Consider the following 14321-nt stretch of genomic DNA (forward strand, 5'->3'; position numbering starts at 1 on the left):
CATAGGCATTCACTCGTCCCTATTCTGCACAACATCTTCTTCCCAATTCCCTGATTTCTGGACAGAGTCATCCTACTCCTACCTGGCCCCTAGTACATTAAAGCCGATGTCACTTTACAGCTACACAGTCCCATTCATTCTTGCAAGTGCTATAGCAATGCAGTGACCATAGTACAAATTAAGAGCGGCTCCTCCACAGCAACAAATGAATGAATGACTGAAAAGGTTAAGTATCCATGCCGGTCTCATCCATCACAAGACACTATGCACTAACCAATTACTGACTTTTCACCTCACCTCCGCCAAGCATCAGAGAGGGGGGCTTCTACCTGTAAAGTGAGAAACCTGGAGATCTGTTAAGATTGTGTCTGCGTAGGGTATATACATAGTCACTATTGAAAACAGATGTTAATTAAACCACATCTGACTCACTGCGCATGTGACAATGTGTTAAAAACAGTGGGCTGGGTTGTGATTGTGCATCATCAATGGGGAGGTTTTGAATGGCTAAAGAAGAGTGCTTGTGGGTGAAGCACAGTCCCTTTTTAAAAATGTCTCTCCACAATCAACAGGTAAACAAACAACCGAACCAAAACAGACGGGAATGAACAAGTAAAGCTTCCATTCGCTCTGGTTAATTTTAATCAACAGCCAGTTTAGTATAGCTGATCTTAAACAAGTAAAGAAAATGAGTCTGTAGTTTCAATGAGCACCTGCTGCACCTGCTACTCTAGTTCTGTATTGCCCAGTTCTCTACGCTGTCACAACCCCATTTTACCCCCACATCCCGCATTTGTGACTTTTCCCCACTCTCTTTGGCTGCCACGTTTGCGGTGACTCAATGATAACATCGCGGTGACCAGACCAGAACGCCAGCTTCTGCACCTGTGCGCGCGGAGGAGCGACACACACACACAAAAAACGCGATCGCCACCGCCATGTGCATCAAAACGGGCGACTTTGGCGTCAACCTGCATCTATACGTGCGTGACATCACAATCAGAGCCATCAATGCGAATGAAAAAGACTCACACAAAATCTGGAGAAGCCGGATGAGCGCCAGTTATGACAGTCTCCTGCAGCGTTGCCTCAAACAAGACGCGACAACTTCCTCCTCCTTTTGCGCCACCTGTGCCACGATTTCCCGGGATACTTTTTTTTGTGTGTCCCTCCTTTTTTCTTTTTCTTTTTTTCTTTTTAGTTTGTCAGGTTAATGTTTTCTTCCCCGAGAGCACCGCAGCATCAGCAACATTGGCAGCAGGCAGCGGACGTAGGTACCACCGCGGCTGAATGGGCGATCACGAGGTTTGCATTACACCGCGCGAGGAGGGAGGAGGCGGGAGCGAGGTGAGGCAGTTTGGCACCCGACCATGATTCTTCCCGTGTGCATGGTGATGATGGAGACGGACGCGGTGCTATTGTTGTGCGTAAAATGCTAAAGCAGAGATAGCAGAGGCTTTTTGTTTCGTTTTTTAGGAGCTGGCACCTTGACATCTCGCGCTTCGATCTTTTTTTTTTTTTTTGGCACGCCGGGTTGAGACGCACGAGGGAGGTGGGAGGAGTGTGTTGGCTCGCCTCTTTCCATTCACAAAGACAGTGACGGTGCAATTAGCCTCGGAGTAAAACAGACACCTTAACTCGTGCCTATTCAAGCCATATCTGAATGCATGCATTATTTTAGCCACTTATGGTCTGTTTTATGATGAGCTGCGTAATCTATGTGCCAGTGGCTCTCAACCTTTTTTGTTTACCCCTTGGACCTTTCAGTCATAGTTCGTGTACCCCTTACCTGAAGGGTGTTGCAGGTTATTTAGAAAACAATCACTTAAAAAAAAGGCTTTTTGTCATTAGTAGCTTTTCCTGTCAACATAGTGTTCAGTTTCCCGTTATTTCCAATCTGAAATAGTTCCAAGTACCCCCTGCTATGTCCTCGAGTGCCCCCAAGGGTCCGCGTACCCCTGCTTGGGAAACACTGCTATATGCAATCACATCATGGCTGCAGTTCTTAGTAATCTTGGCACAACGTGAGGCCAGCATAGCAGTTCTTTATTAGTGCAGGACTGCTGACAGTGGTGCATTGCAAAAAGTCTTTCTGGGTTGCAGTGCTTCCCTGACAAGTGAATCAATAAAAGGTTTTATACAGGCACTAAATCAAGGTAGACTTAAATGTAGGCCTATGTATTAAGTATACATTTGATAGAAATAAAAACTGACCTTAAGGTTAGATGATCAGTGATCACTTAAGGAGCTTTGTCTGTCATTATAAACAACAGTCCCATAAAATTTGTCCTCTGCATTTGATCCATCCTGCCACTCCAGATGTGGAGCCAGGCTATAATGACCAGAATCCCCTGGCTCGCTGGAGGATTCACCTATCGTGCATGTTTCTGGTTGATGTGGTAAACCGGAGCACCTGTTAAAAAACGATCCAGACACGGAGAGAGAAACTCCATTGCTGTGAGGCAAGAGCCATAACCACTTAGCCACTTTACATGACTTTATTTCTTTATCATTTATAAATGAACAATAAGAGTCTGGATGTCTTAGTGCGGGACCCAGAGAACTCAATTGCACACATTGCACGAGTCTGACCATTCAAGTTTGGCTATGCTTCCACTGAAGAGGGACAAATAACCTCTGCCTCTGTTGTGCGTCACACTGATATGCAAGCCAAAACAATATATACAGTGCCTGAGAGCAGGTTCCTGACAAAGTTGTGGCTCTCCAACAGATGGTACGACCATACAGCATGACCCAATATGTTTGTTTGTTTGTTTGTTTGTTTGTTTGTTTGTTTGTTTGTTTGTTTGTTTGTTTGTTTGTATACTTTATTGTCCCTGTAGGGAAATTTGTCCTCTGCATTTAACCCATCCTTTGATGCCGCTGGTTCAACCCGTAAGGAACAGTGCTCGATGGCAGTGCCGCGCCTGGGGACCCAGCTCCATGATGTGGAGCCAGGCTGATGGTCAGAATCGGAGAAGCAGATTCACCTATTGCACATGTTTTTAGTGGTAGGGGAAACTGGGGTACCCGGAGAAAACCTACGCAGACACAGGGCGAACATGCAAACTCCATACAGAAAGGCCCCATCCAGGTGGGAATCGAACCCATGACCTTCTAGCTGTGAAGCGGAGGCGTTTACAGCTGCACTACTAAGAAAAACTGATGACATAGAGACCCTTGGAATAAACATATCCAACACAATGAGTTGCTTGGATATTATGATCAGATTATATTTAATGGCATGGATCTGTATTGTGCTGAATTACTCGTTCACTCTCTAAACTCAGCAGTGGTTTGTAGCCCCTGCTGCCCTGGGGTAGACAGGTGGAAGCGTGGCTGAATCAAATTCGATGACAACAAATGACTCACACATAGGCAAAACTGTCATATAAGGTGGGTGAAGTGCTTTGCTCAAGCACACCACAGCTGTATGTACTGACCTTTCGATTTGTGGCCGAATGCTCCAACCACTGAGCCATTATCATGTATCAGTGCACATTTGGAGAGGCAAGAGGAGGGCAAAGCCAATGTCATAATCTCCCACATAATACACAAAACACCTGCGTGAGTCATTCACTGTGCTCCCCTCCGGTCCCGAAATTGGAAAACAACATCATCTATTATATTTTGACACTACCATTACAAGTACACAAACCTGCTTTTGGCACATTCTTGCACTGACTGGGAAAACATTATAAATTCATAACTGATCACAGTCCTCTTCATGCCCCTGGCTGAGTAATTACTGCAGGAATGCCTCAATCAGCGATATTTAAATGAATAACTCAAGCAACGATGAATGTGTGCTTGATGTTGCACTTTTTTGTTGTTTTTTATAAACTGCTACTGTGGCCACCAGACGGCAACTTGTGAATGGAAACCGAAAGAGTATAGATAATCTGAAGAAAGCCAACACACAAATACTGAAAAGTGTTAAGTCTATATTATTAAAAATGACAAACAACTGAAGTCTGACTGAGGCTGCCTGACAGTTTGAACCGTCGCTTGTAACAGAATGTTCCGGTTAATTCGCACAACGCAGATTAATCAGTGGAACAAGATGCAGAGAGCGGAGCAAGTTGAAAGCGCTGAAATGGAAGAGAGGATTGCTTTTTCCCTTTGTTATTTTGCTCTGGTTAGATAATCACACGTTTGATGTTGTCAACAAAATACTCACGACTTCATTTATCATCTATCATCACTTATTTCTAGAAAACATCTTCAATGCCAAAACACAAAAAATCAGAATTCAGTTATCAAAACAGACAGCTTGTGCAGCTGAAGAGGCCCTTTGCAATCTACTGATAATCTAGTGGTTTACTTGAGTCACCCAATCACACATGCAGTTCATTTGTTAGTATTGGTTATTAGCTGAATCCACACCAGGCTTCTTGGGTCACAAGCACATGTTTAAAGCAGTTTCAATATATGTTTAAGCTTATTAGCAGTTTTCTGTTGACCTGGATCGGCCTAGTTGACCTGCACAGATTAAAATACTGTTAAAGGTTACTAGCAGAAGGAAACTTCAAGTACATATACTTTCTAAAGTAGTTTTGGAGTAGTTTTATCATACAGTACTTTTTACTTGCCATACACTTACTTACTTTCCACTGTGAGGAAATCTCACAGTGACAAAAGATTGTGTTGACAATCCAAATATGTATTTTATTATTGTTGTATTTTACCTAATTATTAATTATGTACATTTTTTATACTGTTCTACGCACATATTACAACAACAACATCCATTCATCCATCCATTTTTTCCCACTTTATCCGGGGCCGGGTCGCGGGGGCAGCAGTCTCCGCAGAGATGCCCAGACTTCCTGATCCATGCACACCTCCTCCAGCTGTTCTGGGGCGACACCAGGCCAGCTCAGAGACATAGTCCCTCCAGCGTGTCCTAGGTCTTCCATGAGGCCTCCTCCCAATAGGACATCCCCGGAACAGATGCCCGAGCCACCTTAGCTGGCTCCTTTCGACGTGAAGGAAAAGCGACTCTACTCCGAGCTCCTCCCAGGTAGCTGAGCTCCTCACCCTATATATATATATATATATATATATATATATATATTTGACACTGCTTTACTCACCTCTGACTGGCAGGGATGTATCTCTCTACATCAGGACAAGATAGGTGTAGTAATCAATCGTAGTGGCAATAGTGCAAGAAGTATCTGTTCATTTTTGAATATTCAATGAAACGTACTGCCTAGTTCATATAAAAAATTATAATACATACAACATAGTTGGGGACATGTTGCAGTAGCTGGGAGTTTCTCATAATACTTTTAGATGTTTCTTAGGAATTATCAGATTTGGCTCTTTCTGGTTAAACCATAAGAAGAAGTAACTACTGTTTACATTACATTATGACCATAGAGACAGAGCTATGCAGTATTCTGAACTTGCACGACCTTTCCACATAACAGCCAGGTAATACAGCGACAAGCTTTGATCCTCAGAAGTTTCTGTGTGAAAATCCAATCACATGTACCGCCAATACGTTTTAGATTTTCCCAGCATGGAGGCTCTCACAGCTCGACCCCGGAGTTATGATTGCGCTAAAGTGGAATATTTAGAGCCTATAGAGTGGTGCATTGTGGGCCTTCTATCCCTGTCACATGCTGCCATAATTGCAGTTTCACTTTTCTTGGACTGAGTGTGCATGTACCGCGGTGACATTCATTCTGCTCTGTATTTGAAGACAGATTATGGCTCTAAAGCCTGATTCTTGGCATTTGGAGGTCCCAGTTTCTCTGAGTGCTTCTCTGCACACTGCATGATGCCGTCTTATGCTAAATGTCAGTCTTTGGGAGAATGGAAAAGTGCTACGGATCATGTTTGCACCACCTAAAATGACTTATGGATGTTTAGACTGGGGGACTTCAAGCTATCTAACACAATGGCAGCCAGCTATACTAATCTATATTTACTGCATGGAACTGTGATTATACAAGCAGGCAGCCTGTGGAAAATATAATGACAAGCCTTACACAAACTATAGTGGCTCTCAAATTCAACAAAGTCATTTAGCAAGGGCAGTTAACATGATCAGCGCTATGAGACAAATTAAAAAGGCTACTGCTATTACAGCCTTTTGGCAGAAATTGTCTTTTTGTACTGTGCTTGTGGTTGAAGAGTGGTTACTGGGTCATATCCCACAAGGGTTGTTGGTTCATCAAACAAGTGTCATTGTGTTTGCCAAATTAAGTAGTTTCTACCGTATCCATTAAATCTCTCCAACTCCTGTCCTCTCAGAAAAGGCTCATTTGAACAAAGAATGAATGAATCACATTTTTTAGTCGTGATATCATTTTATTATACTCTTTACTCAAGTGGTTCTCAACTAATGATGTTTTGGGCTCCAACTATAACCTACCATTCAAATAAACATAATTTCAATGTATAATAAAAACATTTTAGTATGAGGAATTAATTTCTTGAAGCAGGCTGACAATCAAAACAATTTATGAATTGTCAATTTTGGCAAAGGCTATTTTATGCCCCAACCCAACTCTTGAAAACCACTGCTTTACTTTTTTGGTATAAATGAATAGATCAACATCAACTAATCATTGCTGTTAAAAGGCTGACACCTCAATGTTCTATTACAGATGTGTAATTTTAGAGACAAAAGTGAGAGGTGTGGAAGATATTTCAGAGAAGGGGGAGGTGTGACACGCACATTTGCAGGGTTCTGCGCTTGAGTAAGTTGCTCTCTGATGTGATCTCTATTGACCTACATACGTTTACGCCTGACTCCGTGACCAGACTATTAATACCTGGCACTACTTGGCCATTCACAAAAGAGCTAATGGATTTGCACTTGTTTGTATGTTCGAGTATAGGCCATAGAATCTGTGTTTTTATAATGACCTTTATGTTTGCTATTTGTCACTTTTGTCTTTTAGTCACAATCCAAAACCAGTCACACAAACAAGTCCCAGTTCCCTGCTATTAAGATAAGGAATGCTACACATACAGGTATGGCTGTATATGCCTACAAAACTAATGCTTTTCGTGGCATACAGAAAATTATTTGGTGATGTAATTTTAAATGATGGAAATGGTCAAATAATTGGGGCACTTATTCCATGGCATTGAAGTGCAAATGACAGGGTTTCATGTTTTTCAAATTATCACTTAGCTTGAATGGATAATGTCAAACTTTTACACCAGCAAATTGGCAATTTTAGGAACACAAGAAGAAGGAAAGATTTTTTTTTAAAAATTGACAAGCAAACATTGCTGACTCACTTATGACCCATTGGTACAGTATGGAAATTAGCCCTACAATCCGGCGTGGTGTGTCAACATGCATGAGTCCCATGTGTGTTCATTAAGATGCCCTTTCCCAACCAAATGAATAAATGAAAATGGTACAGTGCAGCAACAGTTGAAAGTGCTCATTTTTTTGTGAGTTATCCTGTGCTTAAGGATCAATGATAACAATTGCAACATTATTTAAACCAAAAAAATAACAACATAATCTGTTCTTACACTGTCTGTGCAACTGTGGATCATTCAATTTGTTAGATTAGCATAAAAATCAAATCATTTTGTTTCTGTCCTGTGGGTGGTTTTGGATTAGACAGCTGTACCTTCACTGTCAGTTCAGCGGGCTGGGTTTTGATCTTGCCCCCGGGTGTAAACATACACTGGGGCTGTGCGTGTCATTGGGAGGTGAGCCTTGCCCACTCAGCATGACTAATTGCCTGTAAGTGGCTCATTCTGGACTCGAAAGCAACACGTAGCAAACACCAAACAAACAGTGACTCACCCTCTCTTATTGTTTCCACTGAGATACGCGCTAATACGGAAATGGTGTGGGAAAAGTTGCAATTGGCAATGGTCAGACTTGATGAATGAAAGCAGTAACTTGCTTTGTGGGTGAGACCGCGGCGGCTGAAGGAAGCACAGAGTCGTTTCCCTTGTTACAGATAATAAAAAAGTCATAATTGAGGAGCAATGCGTAAAAGCAGGGCCTGAGGAAAATCTCTTGTAATTGAAAGCAAATGCTCGCTGCTCTCCCACTGGTGGTTGCACGCTTAAATTAGGGCTTATAAACATGGTGCCAGTGAGTCCAGGTGCTGCAGAGCACCTCACAACCACAGCAACTAATGTCAATAACATTAAGCAAGGGTGAACCTTTTCTTTTGATGAGGAAAACAAACTTTCTGAATTTGATGGCAACATATTTTACTTAAGTTGCTACAGGGGCTTCAAAAGCCAGTTGGTAATTTTGCTTCCTTGCAAACTAGATGTTGGCTTGCAAATCTCAATTTGGATTGATTTCATCATGTAACAGTTATGTTTATGTTGTTATGTTTATGTACATGTATATGCTGTATGCTCAATAAACCTTTTTGAGCCTTTAACCATTTTATACATTTTGTCCCTCATCATAAACATACAACATCCTGGTCACCTTGGTTATTTCTTCTGCTGAAATGGAACATGATACTGTCCATCACATTATTTAAAGCCCATAATACATCATCAGACCTTTTCAGCACCTAAGGGCGTTCATCACGGCACCAACGATGTGCTTGCATGTTGTTAAGTGAAAGTAAAATCTTTCACTGTTTTATAACGTGTCATTCCCACTAGTGTCAGCAGAGGACACTCTGGGCCAAATTGAAATCCTGACCAGCCCGGTTTCTCACTCTTTTTCTTGAATAGAAGAAAACATAAAGTGTAGATCCTGAGGTACTCAAAATATTTTTTCTATGCCTTAATTTTGTATAATGCACCAACTTTAACCAAGCTGTGGTCCGTTTTCCAAAATGTAGCAACTTTTTATGAATTGCATTTGACACACCTTCTTTAGATAACTAGAGAAATGAGACATATTGTCGGGAAGTCTTGCGGTCTGCTGCGGGAAAGCCCGCTATAACGTATTAGCTGCTATTTGTGATGAATGTGCGCGGTGAAGGGCTTTCTGCAAAATCACTTCCAACAGTTCCTCCTCCCCCTCCTCTGTTTAGAAAGGAGAAACCACAACATATTGACAGTCTAGTCGATCTCTCTGCAGACTGTATTAGTCACACAGCGCGAGGAGCTGCTCACCCCACCAATCCAATGTTTACTTCACAAATGTACACGAGCAAGAGCCAATTCACCCGGTTGCCAATAGTAATCTGAAGCCAAGTTCAGCTGCAGCTGTTTACCGCTGAGGTGTCTTTATTGCTTCCCACCCAGATTTATGTGATGTTTTTACTCAGAACTGGGCATAACTTAAAACAAAGGTTAAAACGCTACCACATTTTAGTTTTAAACACAAACAAGCTATAAATGAACAACAACATCAGGCTTCCCTGCGTAACACATGCACAACGAGTCAAAACAGCAATCCCCTATTAAGTAAGGCTACACTACAACATACCAATAAAAAATCCTCCTGTCTTCAAGAAGTAATGACATACCGTAGGTTTTACATTATGCAACCACCTCCATTTCAGGTCATTGGCTGGCATTACCAACTGCCTTGAGTTATGTCACATTTCAAACAAGCCAATTTTCATGAAGGCAATAATTGAATAAATTGTGTCACCATGCTGCATTGAATTTTAAGTTAGCGTTAAAGTAAACTGATGGAGATTTCAAAACGTTTAACATGCTAATGAGTGTTAGCCTAGATGTATTTATAGTTGTTTCAGAGGGTTATATACAATCTGAAGGGTTGTCAGTTTAAATCCCAGCCCCCAGTCAATGTATCATTGTAACAGCTTGACACAGAAAATGCTATTTCTGCAGTGGGTAATCAAAGAATGGATTTGGATGAGAACCTATAACCTATTTAAATCTCAAACTGTGCTGACTTTAGTCACATCTCCATGGAGACGTACCCACTCCCGGTAAAGCTACAGTCATGTCATCGGAAAGGCACAAATATGCATTTACGATGTATGTCAAGAAAAAAATGCTTGTATTGATTTTATTTATTAGGTAAAATTCTACGCGGCTTTAAGCCGAGATAAACTCAAAATAATTTCTGTATTTTCAGCCAGACTCTGTAGTTTTTGGTTGTTTTTATAAATTTTGGACATTTTTGGGTAATAAGACGTTACTTGATAAAGTAACTTATTTTCTAATTAACAGTTTTGCAATGCAATCCCACTACATTACTCTAACCCTTGCCTACAAAGTAATCTAATTACAGCCAAGGATTACTTTAATAATCCAAGGCTGCTTTAGTGCAGTGTTTGTCATGTTCTGAGCCCACACCTTAAGTCACCCTGACACAGATGTGGAGGTCTGCACACGTCAAACCCTCCGCAGTGGCATTGTTTGAATCGACTCCTCGCTGTCATGGTAACAGGAGCTGAGGACGAGCGAGATACAAATGAGAGAGCGAGGAGGGGTGACCTGCATATGTTTGACACATGATTTCATAAGTTCATTGGATTCAAGTCAAGTATCAGCATGTTGTGCCACTGATCCATTTCCAAAACGTTGTGATGCTTCAAACTTTCTTACATAAAGAAAGGAAGTCAAACACATTTGCGTAATATGTAGGGCAAGTATTACTCAGACTAAAAAAAGCTGTACGTGCTTCGACTTAATCCACCAATTAACTCAAAACCTACTTTCATTAATTCCTAATCGAGATCTGGATCGGATGTTATAAATTCAAGGCTATTGGCAAAATCCACCATGTTTTTTTGCAACAGGCCTAGATATATACAGTTTGCAAATACATGATAATAATAATAAAACAAACAAGAGAGCTGCGAACTGTGTGAGAAAACATTTATGTGACTGAAGTATTTTACATTTTAGAGTCTTCATTGGTTTACAAATATGGCATGTGCAACAAATCCCACAATTATTTCCGGATTTGACGATATAATCACAAGCTCGGCTCTTCTTTCTTTCTTTAATCTTGTTGGCAGGTTACAAGAGCCTATCTTAGCAACTACACCACGTTCCAAATTATTATGCAAATTGTATTTCAGTACGATAAAGGTAAAAAAATAAATTGTGTTTCAGGGCTCTTTGAATCACTGACATCAATCTCAGATGCCTGGGATGATTAGTTGTCATTTAAGCCCGTTAAGGGAAAAACTAGTATTGAAAAAGGACGTTCCACATTATTAAGGATCTCTCTGCTGATGAAAAGCATGAAATAGTTGAATGCCTTGGACTAGGTATGAAAACCTTTGATAATTCATGAAAGATTAAGCAAAATCACTGATAAGAGATTTGTAGCAATTCAGAGCACACACGGGTTTGAGCAGATAAAGGCACAATGAGGCCGGTTTCTGCCAGACAAACACATTAGATTAAGAGAACAGCTGCTACAGCAAACAGGTATTTGAAGCTGGTGGTGCCTGTGGAGTCTCCCGAACATCAAGGTGTAGGACCCTCAAGAGGCAGTTGTGTATAAACCTTCTATCCGGCCTCCCCTAAACTTTAATTGAATGCTCATGAACAGAAACGGCTGCAGTGGCTCTGAAATACATGAAGACTCATTTTCAAACAGTCTTGTTCACTGATGAGTGCCGTGTAACCCTGGATGGTCAGATGGATGGAGAAGTGGATGGTTGGTGAATGGCCACCATGTCCCAACAAGGCTGTGACGTCAGCAAGGAGGGGGCGGAGTCATGTTTTGGCCTGGAACTTCTAGGGAGAGAGCTGGTCCCATTAGGCTCCCTGAAGGTGTGAAAATGACCTTTGAAAAATATGTGGAGTTTCTGACTGACCACTTTCTTCTATGCTACAAAAAGAAGTGCCGTGCTTTCCCGAACAAAATCATCTTCATCATGACAACGCACCATGTCCTGCTGTAAAGAATACCTCTGCATCATTGGCTGCTATAGGCATTAAAAGAGAGAAACTCATGATGTGGACCCCCTCCTCCCCTGACCTCAAACCTATTGAGAACCTTTGGAGCATCAACAAGCAAAACATTTATGAGGGGGGAGGCAGTTTTCGTCCAAACAGCAGCTCTGGGAGGCTATTCTGACAAAGAAATCCAAGCAGAAAGTCTCCAAAACCTCACAAGTTTAACTGATTCAAGAATTTTTAAGCTGCTATCAAATAAGAGGTCCTATGTTAAAATATAACTCGACCTGTTAAGATGTTTTTGATTGAAATAGCTTTTGATTTCAGTAAATATGACCTCGTAATGCTGCAAACTCAACACATGACTTTTTTCAGTTAATTACAAGCTTTAAAATGTATTGAAACTATGAGTTGCATAATAATTTGGAACGCAGTGTATGGGCCTTGGGTGGACGGTGTTGACAGTGGTGAGTTTCCATCACAGAGAAACCCAGTGACAGGTAATATTTGGTTTCACACCCTAAAGACTTGCCAGAGTTGAATTTATGTCCATCTCTGAAAGGGTCTGTTATAATTTTCTACTTAATTAACAGGACAACCTAAGGCATTAGCAAATGACCTCAAATGACCTCAAATGACCTCATTAAAACAAGTTTTAATAATAAGTGATATTTGCTATACCCTTTTGTCATGTAGCTAGTTTTTTAGTCGGAACCATATTCCTATTTTTAGCTTCACAAATATTTTATTGGTACAGCGCTCCAAGACACAGCGGCTTAGGGTATAATTGATCAGCTACAGTCGCTGCATTTCTCTTGCTTTGTGCTTTGATGTCTCCATTGATAAGTTGTACCAATTTGCTGCGGGATTAAAGCATTTGGAATAACACTGTTTTTTCTTTTTGCGAGGGTGAGACGCCATTGGGGTAAAACTATATCAAGTAGAAATGCATTTGTTTGTTTCAAGCTGCTCTAATCCTTGCAAAAACACACGCATTTAAAGTTAACCAAGCCAAGACGATATCTACAAATAGCGGATTTGGGTGTCAGTATTTCTGCCCAGTCCTTGTCCTTGGCTCGCCTCGGTCTTTTCACATGAGAGGATTAAACGCGCCTTCTCTCGTCCTCGCACCTTTCAACAGACCCGTTACCAAAGCTGTCACATAGAAATGGAAAAGCAGTATGTTTCAAAAGAGTATTGATTTGAGGCCAGAGGGATGTGGGTGTCCCTGAACGAAACATACAGAGATATATACTGTGCAAACCTATATGATCTCTCAGTATGTGGACTGTGTGTTCCTAGTATCTGTGTTTGCATATAATATAGGCATGTCCATTACACCTGGTGGTAACATATTGCCTGATTGATCGTCTTCTATGTCCTCGATTGACGTCATGCCTCCCATCCTCGCCTTGTTGTGTACATTTCCTTCTTTATGTCTTTAATTTGTTGCCTAACTGCTTCCAAACAAGCTTCTGAAACTTTTGTGGTTGGAAAATGACCTGTCTACTCGGTTTTGGTCAGGGCAGACAGCGTACAGCGCAGAAAAAACTGTTTTGCAGCTAGTCGCGGTAGCACATCAAACTCCGACACGTTGACAGGAGCTCAGAGCAGAGCAGATGAATGACAAATCCCAGCGGAAGCACAGGAGGGCAAATGCTGAGAATGACTGTGCATTTTGATCGAGCCAGAGATTCTTGAAAGAAACTTCAAACCTATGAGGCCGCAGTCGGGAAAGTTTCCTCGACTTTGGTGTTGTAGTGAAGTCGCCGTTTTTGAGTCTACAGTCCACATTATTCGAGTCATTCAACTTATTTAGGAATAGTCATATGAGACCAAGTAAAAGACCAATGTGCTTTAACATGCAAGTCCGAGTGTCGTGTGAGTGGCTGTTGTCACATAGTCTGAGTCTGAGTTGTCTTACTTCTTTTGCCTGCCGTGTTCAATCGACCCTGTGAGTTTTAAATTCCCTTTAAATACAAAACCAGGATGTGAAATCATGTTCATGACAGCAAGAGGTCTGCAATCCCAAGGACTTGAGACTTGTATCTATCCCAGTCCAAGTCTAAATCCTGTAGCGTGACCCACAAGTCCAGTCACTGCCCGGTCTACTACATCTCTGCTTTGGACCTTTTGTTGAACAATGAGGGACTGAAATTGCACAGAAAAGCTTGCACTTACTGTTTTAATGTGAACAATAATAGTCAGCAGTAAGTCCTGGGCAGGTCCACTACCGTGACTGACATGTTTGTCCACTCTCGACCCTGGAGTCTAGTTTGAATTGGCTGCTACTTGGTCTCATTTTTCACTCCTCTGCTTCCTGTCTCTGGACTAAACATCCCATCCTTGGCTTCACATCATTAGTCCACAGCTGTCGGCTCGAGCTGGTGGTCTGTCGAACCTCTGGGGAGACATTTGCAGTGCCGCTTCTTACACAGGGTCGAATCATTTTCAGAAGAAAAAAAAACAGCCGAATAAGGAAGACGAATAATCATCATGTTGCTCAATGTGTGACTCAGGCTCCTTCA

The 14321-nt window shown here is 41.5% G+C and overlaps 1 protein-coding gene across 2 annotated transcripts in view; it reads right to left on the reverse strand.

Annotated features, from left to right (window-relative positions):
• myripb (myosin VIIA and Rab interacting protein b) overlaps window positions 1-1237 on the reverse strand; it is a 139716-nt gene extending 138479 nt beyond the window's left edge. Inside the window, exon 1 of one of the 2 annotated variants that reach the window (XM_079575796.1) lies at window positions 1033-1237. The gene's annotated coding sequence lies outside the window, so the exon portion shown is untranslated. The remainder of the gene's footprint in view (window positions 1-1032) is intronic. The other variant, XM_079575797.1, reaches the window with a different exon arrangement.
• Between the last annotated feature and the right edge of the window lie 13084 nt (window positions 1238-14321).

The sequence above is a fragment of the Gobius niger genome, assembly GCF_951799975.1.
Source record: "Gobius niger genome assembly, chromosome: 18".
NCBI classification, from domain to species: Eukaryota; Metazoa; Chordata; class Actinopteri; order Gobiiformes; family Gobiidae; genus Gobius; species Gobius niger.